The sequence below is a fragment of the Cynocephalus volans genome, chromosome 2, assembly GCF_027409185.1.
Source record: "Cynocephalus volans isolate mCynVol1 chromosome 2, mCynVol1.pri, whole genome shotgun sequence".
Taxonomy (NCBI): domain Eukaryota; kingdom Metazoa; phylum Chordata; class Mammalia; order Dermoptera; family Cynocephalidae; genus Cynocephalus; species Cynocephalus volans.
Genome location: NC_084461.1, coordinates 113,596,428 through 113,612,334, shown reverse-complemented (window position 1 = coordinate 113,612,334; position 15,907 = coordinate 113,596,428). Strand labels below are relative to the sequence as shown.

At 36.6% G+C, this 15,907-nt stretch overlaps 2 pseudogenes; both read left to right on the top strand.

The window, feature by feature from the left end:
* Nucleotides 1-5,741: 5,741 nt before the first annotated feature.
* Nucleotides 5,742-6,380, top strand: LOC134370569 (ubiquitin-like protein ATG12; annotated as a pseudogene).
* Nucleotides 6,381-14,820: 8,440 nt separating this feature from the next.
* Nucleotides 14,821-15,536, top strand: LOC134370960 (actin-related protein 2/3 complex subunit 3-like; annotated as a pseudogene).
* Nucleotides 15,537-15,907: the final 371 nt, after the last annotated feature.

Sequence of the window (15,907 nt, the reverse complement as noted above, 5' to 3'; positions counted from 1 at the left end):
GTCACAATTAAGGTGTCAGCATACCTGTGTTCCCTCTGAAGGTTCTAGAAGAGAATCCACTCCTTGCCTCTTCCAGCTTCTGGTGGCTGCCAGCATTCCTTGGCTTGTGGTCACATCACTCTAATCTCTGCATCCATCTTCATGTCACCTTTTTCTTCTATATATGTCTGTGGTTAAATCTCCCTCTTATATGAATAAATGTGATTGCATATAGGGTCTATCTGGATAATCTCCCCATCTAAAGATCCTTAACTTAATCACATCTACAAAGACCCTTTTTACCATACAAAGTAACATTTATGGGTTCCAGTTATTAGGACTAGATATCTTGGAAGGCATAAATCGGCCTACTACAGTATTATATACCTATAACCTCCTTAATCACACAGCCATTGAGGTAGTATTATGATTATCCCCCATTTACCAATGAGGAAACTAAGGAAGAGAGAGGTTATGCAACTTATCCAAGATTAAATAACCATTAAGTGGCAGTGTCTGGATTTGAACCCAGGAAGTTTGTGATCTTAAAAACTAGCTTCCACTGGAAGTAAATGAAAAACATAATTCATGTAGAAGAATTCCCCAGACAGAATGTGCCAAGATAGAAGTCAAATGAAAAGAGGTTTCTCCTTTAAAGGTTGTGGAATTTTCCCACTTTCTCATCTTTGGCAGGACTCCTTGTTCTGTCATGTGCTTTATCATCTTATACATACACAATCACTTTAAGTGCAGGGCTTTTAGAATAATGAGAAAAGCATGCTGTATAAACTATATACAGTTGAGGTATTTGTTGAACTAATAGACTTTTAACCAATCTATCAAAATTACACTATACTTGAGTTGGCAATAAACGATAAACAGGCCTTTCTAGATACTCCTTATCATTTTTTACTTTTAAACACAGACCCTTCTTAAAACAACTTGCTAGAATATAAATAGGGCATCTATACCCCCAATACTCCAACCTTCTTAAAGCTTCTTCTGCAACCCATAGATCCCAGCAAAGGACTTTCTAAATTGAACATCCTATGACATTAAAATTATCAAACGCCTCGCAGACAATCCCATAACCTTTGGGCCAAGGTGCCCTAAAGACTCTGCTCCTTGAAATCTTTGACCTGCTCATCTCTGCTTCTTGCCCAGGTCAGGCTGCTTTAATCAAGCAGCCCATTTCTATATACATGTTTTGGGGTCTCTTCCTGACCATTCTGTATCTATATTCTTTCCAAGGTCTACATTCTTTACAGCTCCCTTTTAACCAATTCATCCTCTATTTTTTCCACCACACACTCAGAGTTTCACCAAACAATTTTCATAGTTCTTCCTATCGCCACCTTCTTAAGGTCAGGTTACTTGGCCTGAAGATCACATCTTCCTTCCATATGAATCTCATATATAGACTTAATCTCAGTATATAGCCTTAAGCTGTCCCACTAGTGCTGGGACATCACAGATATTGCTATTTTACAAAATACTTCAAAGATGTGTTCAAAGAACAACACCATATCAAATAACAGAAACATTATTATTATTATTTTTTTTTGTCCTTTTTTGTGACCGCGCTCAGCCAGTGAACGAACTGGCCATCCCTATATAGGAACCGAACCCGCGGCCGGAGCGCTGCTGCACTCCCAGCGCCGCACTCTCCCGAGTAAGCCACGGGGTCGGCCCACAGAAACATTTTTTAAAGTATTATATGTTGGTAGATGGAATGAGACAGTCCCTCATACACTTCCGGTGAGCATGTAAATTAATACAATCTTTTCAAAAAACAACTTGGCATTATGGACAGGAACCTTTAAAATGCTCACAGTATTTAATTATGAATTCTATTATGCAAGACAGGGGAGGTTAAGGTGCTATAACTGATAGATTCAAACATGTAAACTGGTTTAAACACAATAGAAGCTTGTTTGTCACTCATGTAACAGCCCTGGTGGGTGACTTGCCTCAACACAGAGACTAGGCTTCTTCCTTCTGAGGCATTGCCTTCCCCTATGTCCTCATCATCACCTGCAAGCGAAAGAAGAAAGAGAACATTGGGGACACTAACTAAAGCTTTAATTCATCGTCACTTCCCCTTACATTCCGTTGCCAAAAACTCATTATACATGTCATTATAAAAGAGACTGGGAATGTCTTGTAGCTACATGCCCTGAAAGAAAAACTGATCTTTAGTTGATTAACTAACAATCTCTGCCATAGAGAACTTTCAAAAGAAATAATTCTAAATATTACCATGAAAACGTAGTATACAGTTAAACTAGACCTAGTACTGACAGCACACAAGCTTCAGGGACAGACAGGTAAACTTGGGTTTACCCAGACTCACAACTGGTGCTCTTGGCCAGGTTACAAAGTATCTCATGTTATAGTTCAGATCATCATCTCTCAAGGAAATTTTGTGAAGATTAAATGAGATATTGTAGGGCTGGCCCATGGCTCACTTGGGAGAGAATTGTGCTGACAACACCAAGTCAAGGGTTAAGATCCCCTTACCGGTCATCTTAAAAAAAAAAAAAAAAAAAAAAAATGACACATTGTACTTAAAGCACTTATTAAAGTACTTTTTACACAGTGATCATTTAATAAATGATGATGATTATTATTATTGCTATTTTAAATATATCTATTACAGTTACTACTCTTGGACCAGAATAACCTAAATGTGTGATTAAGTTAATCATGGCACACCCACTCAGTAGAATAGACTACAGTCATTTAAAAGTTATTATTGCAAATTCTACATAATACTATGGGAAAATGTTTATAAGATGTTACAAATTTAAAAAGCAGGAGACATTCATAAAGAATATAAATTTAACTATGTTAAAAAAAAATTTTAACCTCTATTTCTGTGATTTTTCAATTTTTTGTTTTGATTTTTTATGTTTTTGAATTCTTAGTTACTATTTTACTGTTTTTTCTCCTTTTTTGTTGTTTTTGTCCTAAAACTTGTTTTAGGAATAAAATATTACAAATATAGTTGAAATCCCTTTCACAATCCAACCTGATGCCCCTCCCTTCATCCCAGAGAAACTCTTTTCTTGAATTTATGAATATCCTTCCTGATGAGTTATTTTACTCTGGCTATGAGAGTATGTTTGCATAAAAATATATGATTACTTAGAATTTTAAAAATTATATGAATGCTATTCACCTTTGATCTGTTTTTCTATGAAATATTATGTGTCTAATATGTATCTGCATTGATTCTATAGATCTAGTCTATTTAAAAATTCCATAGTATTTCATGGAATGAATATAAAATGAATATGATTCATTTATTCATTCACCATCGATGGATATTAAGGGATTTCCAGCTTTTTGCTATTCCGAAGAAATGTTGCAATGACCATTCTTTTGTGTCTGCTTGTGAATGAATGTGATTCTCTAGAGTTTATTATCGGAAGAGAAATTTCTGGGTCATATGATATATGATAATACTGAGGCTTATTAAATATTGACAAATCAATCTTTTACAGAGTTTATATTCCACTAGGAATATATGAGGTCCAATTTTATGTATATATTTGCCAGTTCCTTCAGACTGTCCCCCTTTATTTGCTAATCTTATGGTGTTTAATACTTTCTCTCTGTGGTTTTAATTTTCCTTTCACTGAGGTTAAACATTTTTACATGTTTGTTGGATATTCAGATTTCATCTTATATTAACTATTTATTTTAATTATTTGATATTGGTGTTTATCTTTTACCAATTGATTTGCAGGGTTCTACATAAATATTCTTAAAACTAAACTCATTTTAAAATATGAGCATCTCAGGCCGGCCTGTTGCTCACTCGGGAGAGTGTGGTGCTGACAACACCAAGGCCACGGGTTCGGATCCCATATAGGGATGGCCCGTTGCTCACTGGGTGAGCGTGGTGCTGACAACACCAAGTCAAGGGTTAAGATCCCCTTACTGGTCATCTTTAAAATAATTAATTAATTAATTAATTAAATAAAATAAAATATGAGCTTCTCAAATATCATTGTCTATTTTGTGGCCTGATGTATTGCTTAACAAATAAAGTTAAAAATCAAACTAATATTTGGTAATTCTGGTGGGAAATTATAATTCTTTGCAAGTTGTTTTTATTGTGATTAATGCATGTGGTTCACTAAAGGGACTGAGGACAAATGTATATTCCACACAGATCAGAGAAGACAAACCACTGAACCTGTTGCAGTTCACCTTCCCTGCAGCTAAAGACAACAGAATCTAAACACGCTGCCAACTGTTGAGGATTTTTGTACTGCTCATTCAAGCTTAAATATCTGCTAATTTAGATAATGGCTGCAGTCCATCAGTTAATAGTATTTACAACAAAACATATGGTCAGTATTTGGAAGGCTAGTCATTGGCTAATGTGAGTCATTTCCAGATTTCATCAAGATAATTAATATAGTCAATATGAATTCTATTTGAATAGTATGACATCTACTGGGATTGACCTTTAAAATAGATATTGGTGGCTACTTATGTGTTGAATATTAAGGTGCTCTGCATAAGCCTACTCACTCGGCACAAATTATGAGGTACAGACTGAAACAAGCACTAGAGTTTGAGGGAAATAGGGAAGAGATGAGAGAAAAAGACAGTCAGAAAAGAATAGGAGGACAGAGATTGAGCAAATTAAAACATGCATTAGTCAGAAGAAGTGCAAGGTTATATATTTCAGTAACAAATAATTCCTAATAATAATGACTTAACCTAATTTCTTTATCGCTTCAGAGGGGACTCTGCTCAGTGTAGTTATTCAGGAGATAGAAGCTTCCATGATGATCAGAATTGCCTTCTCAAATTGATATACATTATTTTTGGTCACACTTGATTGTCCAAGGCAAACCTCATGGTCACCTATAACTTAAAGGGAACTGATGTGCCTTCCATGATATACCTGAAAAAAGGTGAACTGGAAATATTTTGGTAAACAGCACAGTGAGTACCAAAAACCACCACTGTGGTTACTAGATATTGGTTCAATTGATTCACTTTCTGTCCCCCACACAGAATACATCTATCCTCACCCCAAAGAAGACAACACAAAAATCCCACTCAGTCATGGTATTAAGCTCAATATTGTGGACCACTGTATCAAATTCATCAGTCTCTGTCTCAGGTTTAGATGTAGCTGCTCTTGATATGGAGACTGTCAACAAAAGTGTAACAGAAATAGGTAACAATAGAAAGGCTGAAAGCAGCAGGAGACCAGTTCAGGAAGTTAAGAACTGCCGAAAACTGTCAGTTCAGTGATTTTTTCTGTGAGCCTTAGCAATAAGCAGGATCAAGAGGTCACCTTGTATTTCATTCATCCTAATCTAGGCCTAAGGTGATATCTGGAAAAAAGACAGACACAGGAGCTTCCCCTACTCAGTACTTTGTCAAATTAATATGATGAAATTAAAACCCTATGTACCATATATAAAGATAGGCCCCAGTATGAGGCCATTTGTATATCTTCCTTTGAGAAATGCCTATTAAGTTGTTTAGCCCACTTTTTAATCAGGTTACTTGTTTTTTTTTTTTTTTTTACTGTTAAGTTGTTTTTGAGTTCCTCGTATATTCTGGGTGTTAATCCCTTGTTGGATGCATAGTTTGCAAATATTTTCTCCTATTCTGTAGGTCCGTTTTGCTGTTAAAATTTTTGCCTTTCTAGACACTCACTTAAGGTTATATATCTTTTCAATCAAAAGTGGGCTCATGTGTACCCTTGGCTGTGCACGGGGACGTTGCCCATGGCTGAAGCATCTTGCTGTAAGGTAACTAACACTCGGTGCAACATTAAAGGTCAAGGGTCCATGACAGGTTCAAAGTGGAGGACTAGCCGGCAAGTTTCAGTGCTGGGTTGGGTCCCCATTTTCAGACACCTCCTTTGCGACGCTCCCCGGCATGAAGCCTGCCCACTGCACACGTTCACCCCCCACTTCTGCCCTCACCTCCATCGAGAAAGATGGTGGAGAAACCAGAGTCTGTACTGCCCTTTCCTCCCTCAGCTGCTGCTGGTGGCGAAGGACTGACAGAGGTCTCCCCAGAAACAGTCACTCTGGAGCCTCCTTCTTCCACTGCAGTCTCCCCTGGGACAGAGGAACCTGCCAGGAGCCACCAAGAAAAAAATTAACATCCTGCTAAAGGATGTGGGAGACACCCCTATTGTGAAAACAAAGAAGTGGGCTGTAGAGCGAACCCGAACCATCCAAGGACTCACTGACTTCATCAAAAAGTTCCTTGAACTTGTGGCCTCAGAACAGTTGTTTATTTATATGAGTCAGTCTGTTGCTCCTTCCCCAGACCAGGAAGTTGGAACCCTTTATGAGTGTTTTGGCAGTGATGGTAAACTGGTCCTACATTATTGCGAATCTCAGGCATGGGGATGAACCACAGAAAAAAACAACTTGCTACTTTAAATGAATTTTCACAGAGGAACCAGCTCTGAAAAGTTTGGACGCTCGTGGCAAGAGACTTAACAGATATGACTCATGTATCTATTCATGTATCTACTGTGACCCATGTTTATGGGTAAGCAAACATCCATAGAGTGAATGGACTCACAAAAATGTTATTTGTATTAATACAAAAATTGTTATAAAAGATTGACATTAGAGTGCACCCATTGCTCCTACTTGTTACTACTATTATTGCTCCAGACTGCAACTTCATTATTGGTTCTCAAAATTACTGAAGTTGTTTACTTGTAGAATTAGCACTCTGATTTTTTTTTTTACAGTAAAAGTTAATTTACTGTAAAAAAAAAAAAAGGTGAGCTCATGCTTTCTTACTCTCAGACACACTCTCTTTCTCTCTATATAAGAGTCCTTCAAAAGTTAGTGGAGAAGTAGAATTGAAAGATAACACAAATATTTCCACCAATGTTTTGAAGACCTCTCATGTATATGTACCTGTATACACATACACACACACACACACACACACACACACACACACACACACACACACACCAAATGCTTTCTCACACTCTATTGTTTGAATTTTTATCTTCTTAATGACAAATTTAGATAAGCATAAGGTCCTAATTTTAATTGAATTAGTGATGTTAATCTTTTTCTTCACAGCTTGGATTCTGTTTAAAATTTTTCATATTCTAAATTTATAAAAAACAGTCTCATCTTATCTTCTAAGAACCGTATTGTTTTGACTTTTACATTTAGGTTTGAAATCAAATTGTAATTAGTTTTTGCTCATGACATGATATTGAAACATTTTTTGTTATTTTCCCATATGAATATCCAACCTTCCTAGCCTAATATTTTGAAATCAATATTATTTCCTCAATGTTTTCCAGTACTGCTTTTTTTCTAAGTTAAATGTTCAAATGTACACAAGTATGTTTCTAGATTTTCTATTCTCATCTTTGTTCTATTTTTCTCTCTTTGCAGCAATATGAAAATATACTAATTATTTTAACTGTATAATAAATCTTTAATTACAGATTGAATTTAACATTTAAAAGAACATTCAAATTTATTATTTCTTACTGTATCAGTTTAAGTAAGTTGTATTATAACAGAAGGTCTAACATACATCTAACTGAGTCCTATAAAGAAAGAAATAAAAAGAGTATGGGACAGAGGGAATATTTGAAGAGATAACAGATGAGAATTTTCCAAAACTAATGAAAGAATTCAATCATAGATTCAAGAAACTCAAACCCTAATCAAGATAAAATTTATGTTAAGGAAAATAAATGGTTTACAGCACATTAAAAGATAATCCACCATGATCAAGTAGGATTCATCCCATGGATACAAGGATAGTTCAACATACATAAATCAATAAAGTGATATACCACATTAACAAAATGAAGGATAAAAACCACCACATGATAATCTCAACAGATGCAGAAAAAGCATTTTACAAAATTCAACATCTGTTCATGATAAAAAAAAAACAAAACTCACAAAAAAATATGTATACAAGTAACATAGCTCAACACAATAAAGGACATATGTGATAAGCCCACAGCTAAAACTGAAAAGCTGACAGACAAGGATGCTCACTCTTGACACTTCTATTCAACATAGTACTGGAGATCTGAACCAAAAAAATTAGGCAAGAAAAAGAAATAAAAGGCCTCCATATAGAAAAGGAAGAAATGAAATCATCTCTGTTTACTGATGGTATGATCTTACATATAGAATATCCTAAAAGACTCCACCAAAAAAACTGTTAGAACTGATAAACAAATTCAGTAAAATTGCAGGTTACAAAAATCAACATAAAAACTAAGTTGTGTTTTTATACACTGACAATAAACTATCCAAAAAAGAAATTACAAAAACAATCCCATTTATAATAGAAACTAAAATAACGAAACAAAACAAAGAACTTAAGAGTAAACAAAACAAAGTAAAAAAGCAAAGGTGGAGGCACTTCACTTCCTTATTTCAAAATGTATTACAAAGCTATTTTAATCAAAGCTGCAAGGTACTAGCATAACAACAGACATATTGACTAAAGGAACATGATAGAAAGCCCAGAAAAAACCCAAGTATTTACAGTCAATTGATTTTGACAAAGATGCCAAGAACACACAATGAGGAAAGGACAGTCTCTTTAATAAATGGGAAAACTAGATAGTCACATGCAGAAGAATGAAATTTGACCCTTATCTCACACCATAAACAAAAGTTAACTCAAAGTAGATAAAGGTCTTAAATGTAAAACTTGAAACTGTAAGCTACTAGAAAAAGACAGGCAAAAAGCTCCATGACAATGGTCTAGGCAATGACTTGCACAGAACTCCAAAAGCACAGACAACACAAGGAAATATAGACTAGTGGGATTCTGTACAGTGAAGGAAAAATTAATAAAGTGAGTGTAAGAACCCAAATGCCCCAAGGAATCACACCCTGATCACATAAGCCCTTCTCAGCCACACCCCATCATGGCGCTGCTTGCGCTTCTCTTCCGTATTCTCCTTCCCGCCGGCGCAAATCACACACCAATCAGCTTTCCCCGAGCCCCATGCGGTATGCTAAGTAGGGATTGTATTCTAGCCAATCAGCTTTCCCTTAAAGCCCTATATATATGTTTGTGTGCTGCCTAATAAATGAGCCCTCTCTGGTGGATCGTCAACTGGTGTCGACTCGTCCTTTCAGTGAGGAGACAACCCGCAGACTGGGAAAAAATATTTACAAACCATATATCTGATAAGGGGCTAATACAAAATTTACAAGGAACTCAAACAGCTCAATAGCAAGAAATCAAATCATCCAATTAAAAAATGGGCAAAACTACCAGTGCCTTGGGGCCTGCCCAGGGTCCTGAGGCTTGGAGCTAAGGACCAGACCCCCTCCCACAACTAGGCATACTGCTAGCACCAAGGAGCATGTCAAAAACATCACCTCCATGTGGGTGGCCCACCACAGCCACCACAGTAACCATGGCTGCTGCAAAAGTAGCTGGACATCACAATCACCATGCAGATGGTCCACCAGCCACTGGAGTGCATTGACACAAGAAGAGTCACCAGCAGAGACCAAAGAAAAAAAGAAGATGTCTCCCTCCACAAAGCCCATTCCAGAGTGACAGAAGAAGTAGCTGCTCTAAAACATCTTAAAAATAAGATTTTTAATAAAACAGTGTAAAAACCTCATTAATAGAGAATCTCTGAAGTCAATCATTAATATTATATTTAATATTTATAAGTCAAAGGTTTAACAGATGTAGAAGTTTAGAAATGTTGATTCTCATTTGATTTTTAGATAGGGTTTTTAAGTAACGCATGCATGAGACAAAGGTCTCCAGCCAAGTGACCAAAGTCCACAGCCAGAGGCAAAAGCCTATCTAATCAATTCTAATCAAGTACATGTTGATTCTCAGTTGATTTTTAGATACGTTTTTAGGTAATGCATGCACGAGACAAAAGTCTCCTACCAAGAGACAAAAGTCCACAGATAGTGAGGCAAAAGTCCATCTAATCAATTCTAATCACTGTTTAGGGATGGGATTATGTACTTTAACTATTTAACATACTGATCATCATTAAAATATGTTGAAGGAATTGCTTTAGGGAAAAATGTGAAAAAAATATTTGCTAAGGGCAAGCTGTTTGTTGGTGGAAACTTTAGAGACAATTATCATAAGAATGTAACTTTTGCTTGAATCATATAGGGAGAGGTTATATTTTGGGTTAGATAATGATCATCTTATCAATTTAGCTTTTCACAAATTTTACTTTGGAATGTCACCTTGTTAATTTAAATGATGTTACTAGTTTCCATTGTTTAAACTATACTTAGCTATAGATAACTTTTGTCACATTGCCCAGGTCTTTGTGTCCTTTTGAAATGATTGAATCAACTGATTTTTCTTGTGAAACTTCCTTGTCTTTACAATAAAAGACAGACGCTAACTTTGAATTGGGGCTGCACCCAGTTTTCTCCTACTAACAGAGCAGTTGCTGAAGTGCAGTCCCCTCAGGCTTCTCATTGCATTCATGGTACTTTGAGTAATCTTTTTTTATCTCTGTTCCACAAGGAGAAGTGTAACAAACAGATTCATTCCATGCATTGCCTCAGTACCCAATTCCATCAATATTAAAATGGGCAAGAATGTTTAACATCTACTTCCTTTAACTTAGCTAACTCTAAGGAAAAATGTAGTAACAGTAGATATAATCTTAGAGCTATTGGGGCAAATGGACTCCAAATATTTATAACCTGGAAGACACAAGAGAGACAAAGCACCATGAAGCTGAAGGAAGTACAGAAATAAAGGCAAAAAAACAAAGTCCACTTTTCCTCAGTTTTCTTAGGATCCACGATGGCTCCCTGGATTTGTTCTAGAAAAGCTGGTAGTTCTCCTAGCATGCAAATAATGTTAAATTGGAAGCTCATGTGCATATTACTCCCACTTGCTTCATTTTAATACTTCAAGCTTTGCTTAATGCCATTCTGTTTGGAAACTATTTATGGAATAGGGAAGATTTCCTGGTAAAGACAATATCCCTGATGACTGTTGAATAATGAGTAAGAATTAGTAGAGAAAGGTTTTGAGGAAGGGTAATCAATGAAGGGAGATAAATAAGAGAGATGTTTTAAGGTATTATCATGTAAGAAGCAAGGAAGTGGTTTCTGACTTGAGTTTATTAGGTAGACAGATAATGATGACCTTTACTGTAATCAGAAATATATTAGGCTGAAATTCTGAGATCTATCAATGTTTAATAAATAAGTTGAAAAAGAGGGGTAGAAGATTTTGAGATGAAATAGAAGAGAACTGGGAGAAAGCAATATCTTAGAACAAGAGATTGGAAAGTTTGAAGAAAAATAAGTGCTCAAAGATTTCAAAAAAAAGTTTGTAAGTCTAAACAGAAAATACTGGAAAGCCATTGTATTTAACAGTATGTTGATCATTAAGAACTTCTAGAGAGCAATTTTAACATCATGGCATCAAGATTTCAGGGAGTCAAGATGCAGGGGAAGTAAGGAAATGGAAATAGGGTATAGCAGACTTTCAAGAATCTCATCTTGAAGCAAAATGAGATGGGATAATAGTTATAAAGGTATGAAAGGTCGAGGGAGAGTTTTGTTATTTCCCCCCAGAAGCGACCACACTTGGAGACTGAGGAACACCAAGGGGACTAATAAAAATAGTCCCTTGGGTATAATAAATGTAGGAGAAAAAGTTCATAACTGATGGAGAAATACCAAGTGAAAAAGAGGTATCTTAGAAAGTATCAGGAAATGGTTGGCCATAAAACTATAGGACTTTTTAATAATAGAAGGTAGGCAAAAGTTGCTTTATAAAGGTACACATGTGAATATGTTGGTAGAATATGTAAGAATATGTAAGCTGTGTAAATGAGGCACTATTAGACCCTAAGCTATGCAATATACATTGATTGAACTGTACTCTTAAAACAGTTGAAGGGCCGGCCCGTGGCTTACTTGGGAGATTGTGGTGCTGATAACACCAAGGCCATGGGTTCAGATCCCTATACAGGGATGGCCGGTTAGCTCACTTGGGAGAGCATGGTGCTGACAACACCAGGTCAAGGGTTAAGATCCCCTTACTGGTCATCTTTAAAAAAAAAAAAAAAAAACTCAGTTGAAGTGGATTTTTAATACAAATATTATAAATAAGGAAAATAGGACAATTTTTAATAGTCAACTACATGATGAAGATTCTTAATAAAATAAATTATATTGTGAACAAATTTAACAAAATTTTAAGAAAAGAATCTTGTATGCAAGACTGAGCTTGAATTATGATTATGGGATGGAAGGGAGTTGCCGGTGTTCCACAAAGGCTATATTCTCATCAGTAAGACTGCCCTGAGACTTCAAGGACATCCAGTCTATCAAGCCAAGCAAATGCGAATTGTCAGGGTAGGGTAAATATTTGAGATGGCAAAAATGAAAGAGGAGGACATTCCAAAAAATATGATACAAAATAACCACTGAGAAAAGGGATTCGATTCATTGCACCTGATAATCTCCAATTTACACTGGTCTTTAGACCTTAGAGATCACACGTTCTTGTTCATCTGGTTTATACCTGTTGTCATAGCATCTTGTCCCATTCAGCACTTATCATATGGTGACATTAAATTTAGGCATACCTGGTTGAACTTTAAAACTAAGAAAGGTCATGCTGGAGTTGAGTGAATATGTTGAGTTAGAATAGCTAAGAAATTTTTGAATCAAAGTACTGAGTCTATTGGTGTTTGCCTTAAGTCACTCCCAGCCCAAACATTTTATGATAATCTAATTTGACTTTGATGATCATGCTCTGTATTCATAAACCTAGCTGTTTAGACTACAGTAAATTAACTAATAAGGCTGAACCATTGACCTGATGATAAAAATCTAATCAGAGGGAAAATGCCTGAGGCTCGTGAACTCCTGGAAGCTTTCTCACAGGCTCGTACTGGTCTCTAGGCTATAAGAGTCTGTGTTCTAGAAAGAAATAATTATTTGCAGCCTCAAATGATCAGGAAAGAATTGTGTTAGTAATTTTTAAAGGTGAAAAAAAATAAAGAAAAATCAAATTAATGTATCCTTTTCCTGTTAATTTGATTTGCCTTCCTTCTTTTTCTCTCATCTCCCTCCCACTCCTAGAACTATAATCATTTGTAGAATGTATTATTATTTTTAAATAAACTTTTAATATATTGCAATTTAAACTGCAGTAAGAGGTATTTATTTATTTAGTAAAGAAGATATTTTAAAAAATAATTTTTAAACAAATACAAACGTTATGGTACTCTAAATTGACTCAACCTGTTCCACAAATCAGACTCAAATCCCTGTTTCATTATTATATTTCAGATATATTCTTAAAATCCTGAGTTGATAAATCGACAGATGCTCTTTGTGTTAAAAGTTTTATGACAAAGAAGTCACTAATTCCTCCCAATGAGGAAAGAACACAAGAGAAGACAGAACAACATAAGCAGTGACTGGTGAACATGTTGGGTCACGAACTCAGGTGCCCAGGAGATGAAATCACTTGATCGCTGCAATCACTTCATGCTGCATCTGCTGAGTTGAATGTCATCACATGCATTAATCCACATCAGTTACAGTTGAGTCTTCCTCTTTCCCCCTTAAAGTCTTTGTTCCAATTCTTTCATCACTGCAGTGCCCATCTAGAGGGCTTGGAAAAATACTTGGTTGTATTCCCAAGCCATGGTAGCACAAGAATTCTCTCAGGCTATTTTAGACCCTTTTTGCCTAGACTGCAACAGGCAACTTCTACCCACACTATACCAGGCTGCATGCAGGGGCCCGTGGGGTCTTGCTTGAACTTCAATTCAGACTTCCCCCTATTCTCACCCTCCCCCACACTAATTAGGGTTTCTATTCTTTTCTTTCCTGGTATTTGGCCTGAGATATCAGGACATCAGCCAAGGCACAGAGCCCCTTTTCTGGGCATCACACCAAACATCTAACTCTTTTGTATTTGCCCCTTCCAGTCTGGCAAACTTGAATATCTTCTCCAGAGACAGGAAATGTTGGCTCTGACTGACTTTGCAGCTTAAGCTTCTAAAGCACAGAAGCTAAGTACTGACTTGCTTGTTCTGTGTTAATGGATGCCTCTTGCTAGCTGGTTAAGTGGGTGTGAGGACGGAGGAGAGGAGAGTGAAGGAGTTGTTCCTGGGATAACTGGGGGAGAGATACAAGTGCAGAGCTTTAGTCTCAAACTCCTATAGACAAGGAAAAGGATAAATATGAGAGTGAATATTTGGAGGGGAAGCTCTTTAAATTACGTGGAATTCTTGGATTTAGGTATCGTGAAGTCAAAAGGGCTTTACTTACGACAAGAGAATAGTAGTAGAGTGAAATCCAGGTTAGAAGAGAAACTTACCTATGCAGGTGAGAGGGAGAAAAATGCTAGTTACTTAAACAGTTCTTTTGTATATGTGTAATTTTATTTATTGAAATTTTTCTTGATGTAAGTTAAATTTTAGATTCTTTTAAGTGTTATGAGGAAAGAAATATGCTGGGGCAGAAAATAATTCACTCACACTTTAACAGCTCGTTCTCTTCCAGTCACATGGTAGGTGGAAAATTTTACCTCAGGAAAAAGTGAAAAAAAATATGAAGAATGCACTCTTACCACCCGCTTACTTTATTGAAGACCTTCATTCCTAAATCTCAGAGTCTACCAAATATGGTGAGAGGGAGTTCTCTTTCTCTCTTTTATCTTAAATTTGTATTTTATTATGTTGTTACAATAATAACAATGTCTTTGCTAGACAACTGTATTTTTCAAAGCACAATGCAGACCGGAAGCACCAAGCTCTATCCCGATTCTGCTGGTCTGGGTTAAACCTGGGGCACCACCACGATGTTGGCTTACCACGCTTCTCTCATGGACCCCGACACCACACTCGTTGGAAACATGGCACTGTTACCTATCAGAAGTCAGTTCAAAGGACCCGCCCCTAGAGAGACAAAAGATACAGATACTGGGGATGAAGCCATCTATTACTTCAAGGCCAATGTCTTCTTCAAAAACTATGAAATTAAGAATGAAGCTGATAGGATCTTTTTTTTTTTTTTCTTTAAAGATGACCAGTAAGGGGATCTTAAGCCTTGACTAGGTGTCAGCACCACGCTCTCCCAAGTGAGCTAACCGGCCATCCCTATACAGGAATTCGAACCTGTGGCCTTGGTGTTATCAGCACCACACTCTCCTAAGTGAGCCATGGGCTGGCCCTTAGGATCTTGATATATATAACTCTCTACATTTCTGAGTGTCAAAAGAAACTTCGAAAGTGCAATTCCAAAAGCTGACGTGAGAAAGAAATGTACACATTGGGAATCACTAATTTTCCCATTCCTGGAGAGCCTGGTTTTCCACTTAATGCAATTTATGCCAAACCTTCAAACAAACAAGAAAATGAAGTGATGAGAGCTTATTTACAGCAGCTAAGACAAGAGACTGGACTGAGACTTTGTGAGAAAGTTTTTGACCCTCAGAATGATAAAACCACCAAGTGGTGGACTTGCTTTGTGAAGAGACAATTCATGAACAAAAGTCTTTCAGGACCTAGACAGTGAAGGGAGCCCGGGCAGCCACTGTCTCCAGAGTGATGGGCAGCATTTTACAGCAAGATGTACACAGACCTTTTGCTTTTATTTCATAAAATTTCATACAGAAGAAAGAGCATCTCTTTACTTGAAAAGCTCTTGATCAAGAATTTAGGTAGGGGAGAAGAGAGTGGGTTGTCCAAGGGTGACTTGAAATTTTGTTCTGTATTAAGCTGGTGCTTAATAAGAATAAGTAGTAATAAAGAAATTTCTAACAGCAACAACAACATAAAAAAGCACAATGCAACAATCATTCTATATGGCAACAGGAAAAGAATCCAAGCACCAGCCCACAAAGGTGTATTCTCCTGGTGTAAATAATTTAATCTGTTTAATCCAGT